This window comes from Megalopta genalis, chromosome 8 (genome assembly GCF_051020955.1).
Source record: "Megalopta genalis isolate 19385.01 chromosome 8, iyMegGena1_principal, whole genome shotgun sequence".
In the NCBI taxonomy this organism is placed as follows: Eukaryota; Metazoa; Arthropoda; class Insecta; order Hymenoptera; family Halictidae; genus Megalopta; species Megalopta genalis.
The window spans coordinates 20,280,443-20,296,623 of record NC_135020.1 but is presented as its reverse complement, the minus strand read 5'-3'; positions in this window follow the sequence as shown (position 1 = coordinate 20,296,623).

Genomic DNA, 16,181 nt, shown 5'->3' with positions numbered 1-16,181 from the left:
CGTCGTCGCGTCTAAGATAGTCGTGGTGGTGGTGGTCGTGAAAGGTCGCGGGTCAAAACCGAACACGCGACCGTCGCGGTCGTCGCCGTGGTCGTTGGCCAGCCGTCACCCCGGGGCCGATGCAGCGAGAGACCCGAGATGCGAGAAGCGAAACGCGGGCGCGGGCGCGAGCGCGAGCGCGAGACGCGAGACGCGAAACGAGAGACGCGAGATTCGAGACACGAGATGCGAGACGCGCGCGCGGATAGGGTACACCCGGCCCTTGGAGTTAGCCGACAGTCGACCGCACTGCGGGTACGCGGTTATCGAAACGAGCGACCGACCAACCAACCAACCGGCCGGCCGGCAGTAGTAGCAGACATAACCGGTGACACGTTGAATAGAGATCGGTAGACGGCGCACCAACACACCAACACCTAACCCACCTGACGCACCACTACCGACGACAAATGCCAACGATAATAGCCCCCGAGAAGAGATCCGGACGGCACAACAACAACAACAGCACTGCTTCTAACGACGGGATTAGCAACAAACGACAAAGATGAGCACCGGGGGCGAGAGCGACCGCTTGCCACCGCCTTGCTACCAGGCGTTCGATGGCCCGAGACCGTACGAGCGAGAGACTCTGGCGTCGTCGATTGCAACAACAACTACCGGCAGCAGCGGTTTCATCGTATCCAGCATCGTCGACAACAACCCGAACCCGGTATTCTTTCCGTTCCTCGGCAGGCTGGCGATCATCGTCAAGCTCGTTTCCGGCGTTGTTTTCCTCGATTCTACTATCGCGATCGCGGTCGTCCTCGTGCTATCGCTGTTGCTTATGCCTTTGCTTTTCCCGTTGCTTTTGCTTTTGCTCGTTGTCGCGGTCAGCGCTGTCGAGGTCGTCGTCCTGATCATGCTCGAGCTCGTACGCAACCCGGTCGTTGTTCCGTTCGACGACGCGTTCGTCATGGCTTTCCGGAATATATCCAGCACCGTAATCCAACTTGCCATAACCGGCGGGATGATTCTCCAGCGGCTCCTGGCAGCCGCCAGCTCGACGACTGCGGACTTCTGCCGCCTCCTTCTCTTCCTCCTTCGCCTCCGCCTCCTCCTTCTCCTCGTGTCCCTTCGACGCGGCGAACTTCCACCTCAGGATGCGACGCGAGAGCCGCGTACCCGGCAGGATCCACCGGACCCACGGCAACGAGCGTCGCGACGAGAACTTTGGCTACGATCACCCTGGTCGATCTTTTCCTCCTTGCGATCTCGACGCTGCTGTTATTATTGTTGCTGCTGTTACTATTGTTGTTGTTGTTATTGTTGTTCTGGTCGTTGTTGTTGTCGTCGTCGTCGTCGTCGTCGTCGCCGCCGTCGCTGTTGTTGCTCGCGTCGATTGTCGGATACCGCCGCGTTTTCCTTCGCTCCGACGTACCTAGCCAGCTAGCCGGACACGAATTACTCGGTGACGATGATGCGGCTGCACGCGCGGCAGCCCGCATAAGCGGCAGCCGCCTCTTCCACGAGGCTGTCAACGATCATTCACCGCTCGGAGCACCCACCACTACACTACTACAACCACCACCACTACCATCACTGTCGGCCACCGCCACCCTGAAGCCACGCTGACCTCCTACTAACTTTCGTCTCCTCGACACACCTTTCTCTTCTACCTCCCTCTCCCTCGCCCTCTGCCTCTGCCACTGCCTTTTCCTCTTCCACTTCCTCTTCCTCTTCCTCTCCCCCACCCACTCCCTCTCTCGTCCAGCTTTTCTGTCCGTTTCTCTACAATATGTACATACATACGTGCACTGCTCACCGGTCTAGCCGACCAAACGAAACGCCGCCGTTTCAGTCGCGCAGACCGTTTCGATCAGCCTCGGACACCGTTTCGCCTCTCTCATGACTGCGGCAGAGTCGCTGCTACTGCGTGAGCCGTTTCGGAAGCTTCCACGGGGAAAATTCTGCTCCCGGTCCGCGAGGCGAATCCCCGACACCGTTCTGCCGCAGCTTTCCGCGCGACCACCACGCACAGGTCGTCACGCACACTATGTTACATCTGGAAGGAGCAGTCGAACGGTCTGCGCGAATACGTTTCTTCCGTTCCCGTGCTCGTTTCTACTTCTGCTTCTGTTTCCGTTCCCGTTCCTGTAACGCGCCCGTGTCCGATCCCGACCCCGTGCCCGTTCCCGTTCCCGTTCGAACACGGATGCCTCTCGTCGCCGACAGCTACCACCCGACCGTGTTCCCGTTCCGGTTCTCGTTCTCGATCTCCCGTTCCCACGAACAGCCACTGGCTCGCGTGTGTCTGGTCACGGGGGCGAGGAGCGTGTCGCAACGATGTTAAGCGCGTGTCGATCAGTCCAGTCACTCGGTCACTCGCTCACTCGTCGACGATGCGCGCGTTCTCCCGATCCTTGCACCGCTGCGGGATCTGCACCAGGGAGTCGTGTCGGTGCAGGCAGGCACTCCCAGGACGTGTCTCTCTCTCTCTGGCAATGTTCCGACCGAGCAACCCACCTTAGCACTGACGCTCTGCCCGTTCCAAGGGGGTCGGAGGAGGGAGAGGGGTGTTGTGGCGAGCCGTATCTCTCCCTCTCTCGCTCGCTCGCTCGCTCGCGCTCGTTCACCCTCCGCGTTCTTCCCTGTCTGGCCACGACCGTGCTCGATGCCTTTTCTCTGTCGCTCCGCCGCCGCCTCCCTCGCTATACTCTCTACGCTCGGAGACTCTCTCCGGTTAGAGCCCCACCGCACAAGCCACCCTGCGCCCCGGGAGCCAATACCAACCCATGTGGAAGCCCCGACGCGAGACGCTGGCGATGACTTGCGAAGTCGACCGAACGTAGCCGAGCCACCGCGCCACCGCCACCGCCACCCCTGCGCGTAACCACCACGCTGCTCTCTCTCTCTCTCTCTCTCTTTCTCTCTTTCTCCTTCTCTCTCTCTCTGTTGCACCCCGGCAGCTCGCCCTCGCCCTCACCCTCACCCTCACCCTCACCCTCACCATCGCCCTCGCCGTCTACCCTCGCCCTCGCCCTCGTCCTCACCCTCATGCTCCCGATCGCGTACACCGAAGGTACCCCCACTATTCAGGTGCCGCCCCTGAAAGCTCGCGAAGCCCGCAAAACACGGCGCACGGCCATGTGGCAGCACCGACAGGACCGGCGACGAGGACCACCGACGACCCTCGAGCTTGCACGAATCGCCGCCAAGAGAACGCGAGACCATGTGGAAACCTCGAGGCGGCGACGCGCCGACAGGACTGCATCGCCCTCGCCTTTCCGTCACCGCGAATCGTTCTCCCGATCTTATCCTGAATCGATGGATCGTCATTCGAGATTCTACAAATCCGCATCGAAATTCGTTTTACCAAAACGTGCCCTTAACGCATTCGCGATAACCGCATTTCGTTGAAGCAACCAGCTGGAAATCCTAATCGTTGAAATTTCTGAATGTCTTCGAATGTTTCAGCGAAGACCGAAGAGCGACTTCTGCGTCGGATTTCCTGCAGGCTGCATTGGCGCACCTGAAACACGGCACTGTACGCGACGCTCGCCGAGAATCGACGAACCGCCCTATCTGCTTCTCCCTCTTCCGCGCGCGCGCGCGTGCTCTCCTCTCTCTCTCTCTCTCTCTCTCTTCCGTCCCTTCCTCGCCCTGATCCACGCCGTGCTTTCTACTCCGCTTGCAGATACGCGCGCGTGTATGTGTGTGGGTGCGTGCGCACGTGTGTGTGCCCAGCATCTCGCCTACCCTCTATCCTTCCTCGTTGCTGTTTCTCTCCACGAGGTATCCCAGTCGATACTGACACAGACGGTACGAGATCGACTCGTCAGAGGGTGCTGAACGGGGTGCAGAGCCAGCCAAGGGGACGAAGAAGGTAAAGTAAAGGGTGGTTGGCACCGCTTCGAAAAAAGAGGGCCGCTGTCCTGCGTTACACTCACATCCCATTTCCCTTGCCGTTCAAATTGTACAACAGAAACGACGTCTTATCCGATGCGGACGTATCGAACACTGCCCTGCACCGCAACATCCCTTTTTCTCCATTCGCTGCGCTTTCCGCGCGTCTCTCTTTCGTTCTCTTTCTTCCTCCCGAGCTCCTTCTACGCCTTCCGCCGCTCGCGGGCTCAAAATTGTTAAGCTCTACGAAATGGGGTAAAGGATTCTCAGAGTTTCCCGCATTACCGAGGCGTAAACGCGTTTAACGGGTCCGACCTTCGCACGAATTGGTCACCGTCGTTGATGATCGTAACGCGTAATCAACCAGGCGAAAAGTCGCGCTAGAAGGAATAGAATTTCGCCGATGTCACACAACGACAACGACGACGACGCTCGTATCGGGCTAATCCGAGGAAGACACAGCCATCCTCCAGCGACGCGAGTTGGCGGCAGCCAGTTACGTTGCAATGCAACTCCATCAGCCAGTATAATTCATTCATTTAAAGCTTCTTTGAGGCGGCGAGCAAAAATAACGCGTCTCCCGTAATGGCGCAACCTTCGCGCAGCATGGATTTGCGGAGCTTTACCGGGCACCGGAGCAAAATAATGAAACACTGGCCCGCAAGTTCCGCGGATTAACGGCTGTCAGGCGCAGAAAGTTCCACACTCTGCTGTAAAAAAAAAGAAAGAAAAAAAGAAGAGAAAAACACGGACGCATTGCTTTGAATTATAAAATCGTGCATAAAGAGCGGCGTTACCGGCGTTCGCGGTGCTCGGAACAGAAAAAAGAAGATACGTATCGGCGCGCGGATGCCGTAACTTGTTGAGCAAACGTGTCCAGGACGCGTCGGGAGACCTGGACACGCGCGTACTCACCAAGATTTGTGTAAACTCGAAAGATCGAAGGCTCGCGCGTTTCTTCGTCGAACGGCAAGAATCGTATCATCCCGCGGTTTGCTTTCTGGTTTGCTAGATTCGGCGGAGTCCGGTCGAGACCGGCGGCAAGGCAAGGCAAACGCCCCGAGACGGCGTCCCGCTGCGAAATGGGAACGGTAAACAGCGAAGGAAACTGTGAGAGAAATATTTGGCGAGGTTCGGAACGGATAGGAAGCGGATTCGCGGCGCGGACACTGTGTCGGCAAGTACAACCCGCGTGGCAATCGGTTCTCGATATGCCTCAAAGTTCACCGGAAAATATTCGCGTAATCGCCGTCCGCAACGGATAGCCGGGTTAATCGGGGCGAAACGGGTCAAATCGAGGAAAATATGTGACAAGCGCGTGCACGTAAATGCTGGCAGGTACGCGGCGCAACCTCAGATATGCGATAGTCCGTTACTCCCCGGCCTGATGGGGTATGTGTAAGGTATTTCCGGGTGCGCCGCTGCTTCCTCCGATCTACCGGGATTCTCCAAAATAAACGGGTATGCGTGAAGTTCTTGTTTCGGGGGCGCAGACGCCGGAATTCCTCGGGCCTCGAGGGTTGCCGCGCTCTGCATTGCCTTTGGACAACGCGAACACGCCCTGCTTGAACCTCCGGTCTATCTCCCTGTATCTGTGTACACCGTACGACGAAAGTACGGCGGAATTCGAAACTGTTCGCGTATTCGACAGGCATCCACGCGCGGCTTGTAACCGCTCGCTCGCTCGCTCGTCCGCTAGCTTGCGCGCGCGCGCACGTTAAGCCCGACAATGAATATTACCGATGCGCATATCGTGATATCAATAATTCATGGCCCGGTGAGACGATCGCTGACCGAATGCCATTTGCGTTCGCAACCCATAAATTGATTCGTTGTATTTGAAGGTGTCGGTCCGTAATCCGTACGATCCTCCTCTAATTACGTCGTTAATTTCGACGGGCTGATCTAGACACGAAGAATCTGTCCCCGGCAGGGAGAGAGTCCGCACCGTGTACACTGGACTGGAATTTGAATTTTGAGTGACCGCGCCGGTCCCTCCATTAATTAACGCGTCGAACGTCGCGCGAATTCCAAGCGTTTCGCGTAAGTACAGCTCGTTCGGTTCGCGTCGCGACAGATGCGTCGTTACGTTCGTAGTTCGGCATTCATAACAATTATGAATTATTCCGTGGGCCGATTTTCGGCTTTACGCCGTTATCGCCTCCATTGCAACGGTGAAAAATTCATTCGCGGAACGAGAATCGTCGCCGATCACGATGGCATTTAACGCGCTCGTCAATATTGATGAAACATTTTAATGTTTTATCGAAGCAGAGAATGCGATCGAATATGTGACTTAGAAACTCGATGATGCACCAGGCAGCCGTTTCTATGTGTACAGGGTGTCCAATAATTATGTCAACACCCGGAAAAGGGTGATTCCTGGGGTCATTTGAAGTAACTTTTTCCTTAGCGATAATGCAATCCGCGGCTTTGTTTACATGTTATTAACAGAAAGAGATTGACCAATGAGACACGAGCTCGGCTGACGCAAGGCGGCCGAGCCAACAATCGGTCGAAGCCCAGTTCCGCTCATTGGCTCGGCCGCTTCGCGTCAGCTAATCTCGCCTCTCATTGGTCACTATTTCTCATTAATAACTCGTAAACAAAGCCGCGGATCGCATTTTCGCTAAGGAAAAAGCTTTTTAAAATAAACTCAGGTATCCTCCATTTCCGGGTATTAACATAATTATAGAATTCATCATAATAGTCAGCATTATCATTCCCTTTAATCCCCGCATAACAAACTACAAGAGTTCGCAGTTTGCGTTATTATTAGTCAGCTGTTCGATACAATATTTTCATTAGCGTGCTCTAAATAAGTACCATTGAAGTAGCTGAGATAGACGGTAATCTCACGAAGATGGAGCAAGCTTCAAATAGACTGCACAATAGAAGTCTGCTTACGCGAGGCACCAAGACGAGCCAAAAGAATCAAAACGATCCATATCAAACTATTTATTCTACGATTGTGTACAGGGTGTTCCAAAATTATAGTATTTCCGGGAAATGTGGAGTTGCTGAGATCATTTGAAGCAACTTTTTCCTTTACAAAAATGTTCTCCGAGGCATCGTTAACGAGTTATTAATGAAAAACAGTGGCCAATGAGAGGCGATCTCGGCTGACACAAAAGGCGATTGTCACGCAGCTGCTGCTTTCTAATTCTCACGAAACCTTAAGGTAGGCTCTCCTATACAGGGTGTTCTAAAATTATGGTACTTCCTTGAAATGAGGGGTTCCTGAGATCGTTTGACATAACTTTTTCCTTAGCGAAAATGCAATCCGCGGCTTTGTTCACCAGTTATTAACGAAAAGCAGTGGCCAATGAGAGGCGAGCTCGCCCAGCGCAAGGCGGCCGAGCCAATCAGCGGAACAGGGCTTCGTCCGGTCGTTGGTTCGGCTGCCGCGCGATTGCCGATCTCGCCTCTTATTGGTCACTGTTCTTCGTTAATAACTCGTAAACGAAGCTATGGATCGCATTTTCGCTAAGGAAAAAGTTACTTCAAATGACCTGAGGAATCACCCCTTTCCGGGTGTTAACATAATTATGGGGCACCCTGTATACCTACGAAAACGTCAAACACTGTTTTCGTTAGAATATTTTCATATGAATCGAATATGTTTAAGCTTTTATTTTCGATTTATTTGACTTCGAAGTGCCATTAGATTAATAGATTACGATGCAATGGGGAATCCGTGGTAAGCCACTCAATCGCTTGGATTACGGCTTAGTTAGAGGTTCTTGCAAGCAACTTGGCTAAAGACAGTAGTGCAACGTATGAATGATCATACGCACCGGACGGAGACAAGGGTTAACGTGATCGTGTAGCGCATTGTTGACACTAGAATTGGATCAAGACCTGGTCTGGCTTAGGTCTATGTTAGACAATTTGATTGATTTCGTGGTACCATTAGAATAATAGATTACGATGCAGCAAGGGGGGAACACCGTAAACCACCATTCGTGGAACGCCTCGGACGAAGATAGTAGTGCAAAGTATGAATGATGATACACAACGGGAGACGTTAACTTGCCCGTGTATCGCGATGTTGACGCTACAATTGGATCAGGTCCTGTCTACCGAAGTATTTCCCAAAGGTGTTCTCGTTCCAAAGAGGGATAAACAGTGTTCGAATATCGATGTTGCCGGATTTCTGGCAGAGGCGACCGCGACACGAACCGTGCACAGAACGCGTACGAGCGAGTTCGAAATAAATAGATATTACGGCAGTTACTCCGAATGCAAAACCGATTTTGTGAATGCATATGTACGTCTAGCGTTTGCGTGGAATATCTAGTATATTACGGGCTGATGGGAGCAGATGGTGCTGGCAATAATAGTGTCGAATTAGGCCGAAGCTTCCACGCATTAAATAAAAACACGCTATGATGACGTTAACGAACAATATTATGCAGTCTCGCTAGTGGCCCATTTACACAAATAAATTCATTTTGAATATTGATTCCTCATTGTGGTCGCTGCGGTAACAGCGCAGCACGGCTGGATAATAGAACCGCGGTTGTTTCGAATTCGTCTCTCAGCACAAAGCAGATGTATTTGCAACCGCTAACGAGCGCGCGAATATGTTGCGTTGGATACTCTCGTTTCATCTCGTAATATATAAGTTCGCAATATACCATATATCGTTCGGCGAATGCCGATTAATTTCAGATCTGACGTGGATCGATCCCTCCCCCTATCTCTCATGAAAATTAAAAGAGTCTTTTATTGTAAAACGTGTTTTTTCTTGGTACGTTTGGATAGAGAAACTATGCAACTTCTTGCATTTACGTTTTCCGAAACGCCGAAATTGATGATAATACAGAGCCTCGTGTGCAATCACGTTATCAATGATGTATCGCGTATCGATGACCTCGTGATTGTCACGATTCCGGTCGTCCTATTTCTCCGAAACAGAGAAACCAGGAAGATTCTTAATCAGCATGCGTTTGACTATCGCAGGTACCAAAAGGCAAGGAAAGGATAAATAAACAAATAGCAGTACAGTAATGTCTCCCTAATTGACGCTCAGATTGTGGAGAAAAATGGACAATTTGGGAAGAGGAGGTACGATTATTCGACCCTTGCAGCTCGTTTCTATAGTTGTTGACAATCGATAACCATAAAAAATGAGCACAATCGTATCTCCTTTTCCAAAATTGTCCATTCTTGTGGACAATCTGAGCGTCAATTAGAGAGACATAACTATATTTTGAAATTGACGTATCGATTTTTATCGTTGTTTTCAATTAAATAGGCTAAAAAGATTTTAAAAAATAATTATTTTGATTTCGTTTGGACACATACATGCGAAATGTGAACGAAATCGGCAAGAAGATCTTGAGATATCATGGAAAACTATAGATTCGAGAAAAATGCGTTTAAAGTTTCAAAGTTTTAAAGTTTTTTAGTATCATGGATGATCGAGCTGAACAACACTTTTACGCGATTTCGAGCGCAAGTTCCTTTATTGAATCTGGGCGCCATCTTAGGTAACATAGCAATATAAAAAACGTTTTTTAACGTTCATAAAAGTAATGTTTTTGAGCTGAAATTTTTTGATCCCCACAAGTTCGCCGTACTGAAAAAATAAAGATATGTATGTCACGTTCTGATGATTCTTCTGGAAAAACAAAAGTTTTTGTTTACATAAAATATACGTTTACAAAATTAATTTCTATATATTTAAATTTGTCACAAAGATGCTATAAATATACATATTTCCAAAATTCCATCTTAAAATTACTGGTAATTGATATTCGCAGAGTTATACACCCCGCCTCGTAAGAACAAAGAAGTGCTACTAAACGGAGTTATTGAAAAACATTGTAATGCAAGAAGAACTTAAATATTATACAAGATACAGAGTGTAAATTAATTTATTCCCTAGCCGAAATTGCCATTATTTCGAGAACTTGGATAGTACGTACTTACGATATAAACTATTCATGTAGTAACAGCTACCGACGCTTTCGCCGAAATTTGTCCACGAAAATGGAGATTTCCATCAGCGTCTTTCCACGAGTATTCAAATACTTATGAATGGTAATTGCGTTCCAGCGCATCGAGTTGCGAGAGTTGCAGACGACGCGACGAGGGTGGCCGTGCGTCCCTCTGTCTCGTATTCGCAAGTTGCTTAACACCATTTCCGACGCGGTGACGGGACTTCTCTGGTCCTTCTGTAATGATGTTTCCCCGAGCCCGAATTTTCTCTTTTTCCCCTCGCCTGTCGCTTTGTCTTTCGCCCATCGTTCCGGCCTCGTGGGGCCGACCATCTTGCTTTAACGTTACTGAAAGATCAGAACTCGCGCGAATGTTGCCGGTGTGACAGACAGCCCGTGACAACTCCCACGGGAGCCAGGTTACAGATAGAAAGGAGAAGACGCCATCGGCTGCGGAGCAGCTTAACTTTCGGTATGCGCGAGCGAGAGGGAAGAAACGGAGCGTAGCTCGCTGCGGGAAAGACCGGTTCACGACCGAGTCATTTTTCTTGTTCGTGGATCGTGCATGGATCGATGCACGGGGCGGATACCGTGGCAAGTGGGAAGGGACAACGCTTTTCAATAAGCGAAAGCCTGTCGAGGCTATCATCGTCCGCGATACCCTTATTCCGGGATCCAATTGCGCGAAGATCCATCGCGCGGCATCAGTTTCCGCGATTGCGATAAAAGAAGCGTCCCGCCTCGAACAATGCGACACGTACAACGGTAAACCTCGAAATGTCTGGCCGCCGTCGCAAGGACCTTTTAGAGAAAGCCAACGATGGGTTCACTTTGACAACACGAGCACTATTTGAACACAGGAATGCGTGGTTTAAAGCAGTTTTAAACTCTTCCCCGCGTTGCAACAGCAACGACACTGCCGCTAGAAAGCTGTTCCGCGCCGCGGAGAGAAAGCTGCATCCTATGAGCACAAAATCCTCGATATTTGTCTTTATTAGACAGTTTCCGAGAAACTGCAACTTCCGCGAAGGCGAACGTAAATTTTATCAGGGCTTGCAGCAACCGTCCAAATTTAGCTGCGTTCTCCGCGTGTTCCATCGGCTTTTCTTCACCGACAGGAGGGAAGGCAAAGAGGAAACGCGCTCTGCATGCGAGAAGTTAAGACGTTGAGAAACAGGAACGGTTCAAACTTCGTGGAAGCTGGATAAGTCTGTTGTGAGTTACAATGTCATGTTCATTGGAAGGCAGTTACATCGATTTCACGGTTACATCGATTGTCACGCAGCCGCTGCTCTCGAATTTTTATGAAACCTTAAGGTAGGCTTTCCTATACAGGGTGTTCCAAAATTATGCTACTTCCGTGAAATGAGGGGTTCCTGAGATCGTTTGAAACAACTTTCTCCTTAGCGAAAATGCAATCCGCGGCTTTGTTTGCGAGTTATTACTGAAAAACATTGACCAATGAGAAGCGCGCTCCACTTGCTCGAGACAGCCGGTCGCCTCGCGGCAGCCGATCTCGTCTTTCATTGGTCACCCTTCTTTGTTAATAACTCGTTAACGATGCCTCGGGGAAAATTTTTATAAAGGAAAAAGTTACTTGAAATAACAAGTACCATAATTTTGGGACATCCTGTAAACGTCAAACGTAAACGGTTGCACATATGCGTTCGCTGTTTGCGATTTAACGCAACATCCGCACGCGGATGTTAAATCTTAATAGCGTCAGACGCGTTTATTATTCAATATATTATCGTCTATCAGATAAAACAGTATATGTAACGAAAGTGAAATAAATCTTTGAAATAGATCGAAATTGACTTGCATTTTCGCTACTGTTAAAAAAAGGGAAGATGATGAAGAAATTTTGTTGAGAATTTTGACAAAAGGAAAAAACAATTTTAGTAAGAAGACGTTTACTGAATGAGAAGAAATAAGCAGTTTTTTGGATTCGGTAAATTTTACGGTCAATTTTATGTTAGCTCTTATTGGCAATAATTTTTTTGGACATTTTTATACGTAAACGTTAAAATGATGCGCAATGCGTCAGACGCAACATTTGGAAATCGCTTATAGGAAAACGAAAGCTTTATTTTCCGTTACGTCGGTATAAATGCATCTGACGCACGTCGGACGTGTATAGGAAATCCCGCTTTAGACATTTGTAAAACGGTAGGAGATAAGAGAGATAAACATTAATGCAAAGGAATTTATCGAGACGTTTGCATTCAACGAGAAGTTATATTTATTCTACATAAAACCGTCGTACAAGTTTGCATTTCGAACTACATTATTATCTGTAACTGCTTCCGAGGTACCTTCTGAGGGTGGCAATTTTCAGATGGTGTCACCCTCTCAACCGGAACTGCCGTAGCTACAAAAACTACATGTCACTTTTTATTATCTCATGAATCTGCAGAACGTCGTAAAATCGTGACCAGAATAAAACTTTACAAATATTCTAATCAATCGACTTTAGCAATGAAGCGTCATGTTTCAATTATGAAATAATTTGGAACGATTCCAAAAGCTTTGGAACGATTAAAAATCGCAATAAAAAGTCCGAAACGACGTACATGTGGCAAAACATTCCCAAAACGTAGCAAAAATTCGTTTCCTGTGGAAATATCATTTTAACAAATTTTTGCGGCGATATTGATCCAGATATAATCTCGTCGATCCTAGATCAAGAGACAACTTCAAAATTAAAAAAAGTTGCCACTTCTTGGTTAAATACAAAAATTAATAACTAGTGTCAAAATTGGTATTTTTTTAATTTAAAAAATTTAAAACTAAGTGCTTATATCGTATCGAACGATTCGCATATGATAAAACTTTCTCTCAGAATCAAGGATTATACACAATAAAAAAAAATAAAATTGATATGAAGAATAGAAAGAAATTTCAACTAGCATACACTGCAATTGTTGTGTTCTATAATTATATGATAATCTAAGGATCGATGTACTTCAATATTGCGCAAAAAATTGGAAAAATTCCATTTCCATGGAAAACGAATTTTCGTCACGTATCGGTGGTTTTCGTAAAAGATATTCCTTACCGTAAGAGGGCGGACGTTCCCTTCACCTCTGTTTCGTCAAAACAGCCTCGGATGGGAATACCAAAAGCGTCGGCTCGTCACCGACGAAGGAGCGTCGCAAATTCCGACGATGCCAGAAGATGCCTGTAATGGCAACGCGAGTGGAAATTACAGGGGCAATCGTCATTTCTTGAGTATCGCGGCTAACAATTCCAACGGCGGAGTCAGCAACTGGTTCAAACTAACTTTTGCGGGGGTGGTAGGAGAGAGAGAGAGAGAGAGAGAGAGAGAGAGAGAGAGAGAGAGAGAGAGAGCCGAGAATTAAAAGTGTTATCGCAACGCTAACGCGGTCTACTGGATGTAGAATGATCAGCCGTGCATGAGGTGTGACGACGGTGCACCTTCTGAGCGGCGTTCGCTGCATGTATACACCGGGTGTCACGAAAGGGGTCATCATAATTTACAGGGCGCGCGCAAACACTCGTTTGAACTCCGACACACACACACACACACACACACACCTTGACCATTATCCCGGGTTTTAGAGGGCGGCACGGGAAGATTGAACGAGCGAGAAAGAGAGAAAAAAGTATAAAGAGGGGAGGGTGCAAGGAGATGCAGTGGCGAAAAAGATGTAGCAAGAGAGATGGGAGCAGAGGAGAGGCACCTAGCGAATGTCAACTGTTCGTAGAGCGACAGGCGATCTAGCAACGAACTATAATGGGATTTCGGCTTATCGGGTCGTGAGAGTTCTCCTCGTGCAGCTGACCGAGAGAACGACCGGCGAATTTCGTGATGGTCGACTGCTCGATACGCGAAACCGTATTAATTATCGCTGGGAGAACCAACAAGTTCTCGACCAACCGTTTTCTAAGTTGCTCTAGACTATCCCCGAAATGTCTCCATCCCTCTTTCCTCTCGGATCGTTCTTCGCTCCCCCTTTATCAGTGTCCGCGACGAGAGGTCACCGCTGATTCACCTTTGGTAAACCGATATCCTATCTCGCTCCTCTTGCAGAAATTTCAAATGGGATTCTGAACTTGTGGAATGAGACTTCCGAAGCAGTTAATCGCATGTGAGAACTCCCGGCGCATTAATTGTCCGCGGAAGAGACGTTATTGATCGGATAATGTCGAAATGGCGTCATAAATTTTAGAGCGTCGTTGGAGCACGTCAACATGGTTACAGTTCAGAAAAATACACTTTTCTACAAGTTAATCTCCTTAACACTAGATTTGACCCGTCGAACACCCGTCAAAATGACGGGTCACTATTTTTTTAATTTACGATTATTTATATCGTATAAAGATACATTTATGATATATAAATATAATACATTGATATAATTTATAAAACATTTATATAATACATTTATGATACATATGATATGATTTATTATATGTTACTTACGGCAAATGTTACAATAAGACTTATTAAAAATCAGAATAAATGTCTTACTGTTACTTTTATGAACTAATATAAAACAGCTGTTTTTTGTGCTCCGTAAATCTAGTGTTAACGTATGTTGAACAGTAATCTTGGTTTTGATCCTTCAAGAAATCCATTCGTTTTGCATTTTCTCAAAGTATAAACATTATAGAACATGTGTGCAACACGATTTGTTTGACGTCGTAAAAATAACGAAATTACAAATGGTTGAAATAACGCGCGCTTATACGAATAACTGATACGAGAAACTTTAAACATGTTTTCCTGGAAACTTCATCTTGGGCACATATCCAATTATAGCATGACACAACATTTTAGGCAACTGTCGTTTTTCTTCTTATCTTTTTAAATTGCTAAAAATGAAAAGATATTAAAGAAATCAATAATTTGTAGCTAAACATATATTTATTAGAATTTATTTAGAATTATATATATAATTCTATATCTTATGCTGAAACAAACAAAATTTAATTAATTCTATATATATAAATTAATTAAATTATATATATATATATATATATATATATATATATATATATATATAATTAATTAAATTTTGTTTGTTTCAGCATAAGATATAGAATTATATATATATATAATTTAATTAATTTATATATATAGAATTAATATATATATATATATATATATATATATATATATATATTTAATTAATTTGTAGCTAAACATATATTTATTAGAATTTATTTAGAATTATATATATATAATATATATAATTATATAATATAATATATTTATAATATAATATATAATATATAATATATTTATTTAGAATTATATATAATTCTAAATAAATTCTAATAAATATATGTTTAGCTACAAATTAATTAAATTTTGTTTGTTTCAGCATACATTACGATACAAATTTAAATAAATATATTTCTTTATTTTCATCAAATATTTTAAAATAGTTGCTTTTAGTGTTCCGTAAATCTAGTATTAATGGAACATGTGGAAATGTAAACTGTCAGGAAGTAGATGATCAAATAATAATATTTATACTCTGGCTTCAAACGCTATAAACATTATACACTGGCTCCGAAACATTAAATACTCGTAACTGTATGTGGCATAATCTAATGCTAAAAGTTTAATCATTCTTGCAACCAATTTACGGTTACGCCCGTGTGTATCATTCAAACCATATAAAGTTGATTAAATGCGAAACTATGTTTCATTAGCTTTGCGTACACGAAAGTTTCTACCACAAGGGAATCGAATGACGTCAATTCCCTTTTAATTAAGTTTAAACAACTTTAAAAATTGCTTTACTATTCTGAAATGGCACATATGGTTGGAAATACCTGTGCATTAAGGAATTAAAGAAAATTCCTGAAAATGGTTTGAAAAATGATATTCGAAATCAGGACCCTCCCTTAAGAGACTGTTTCAGTAAAAACAATAGAATTCATCTTTTTCTGGAAGACATGCAAACAGGGATTGAAAAGATTCAGAAAATAACCATTCCAGATTGTTATGTAGTCAGTGTAAAAGGTAGTGGTACACTGAATTTCAGATTTTCGACGAATTGTCGATATTTAAACTGTTGTAATGTTGTAAAAAGAAGTCATACCATAATAAATCTGGACATACCTTAAAACTTGATTCCTCTACCTTCGCAATTCATCGATCGGTTTACTCGAAAATGTTACAAATTGAAACGTTTTCAGAATCATTGAAAAATTTTGTTCAACTTTTCTAAGTAGACTGCAGATTTTTATGCAAAATAAGGATTATCTCCACTAATTTCAAAATACAGATGCCGTACATTTAATTGTGTTCTGAATAATTTTAATCAGTTGAAAATAATGCAACTGTATTTTGAAATTCTTTAACTATCATTAATATTT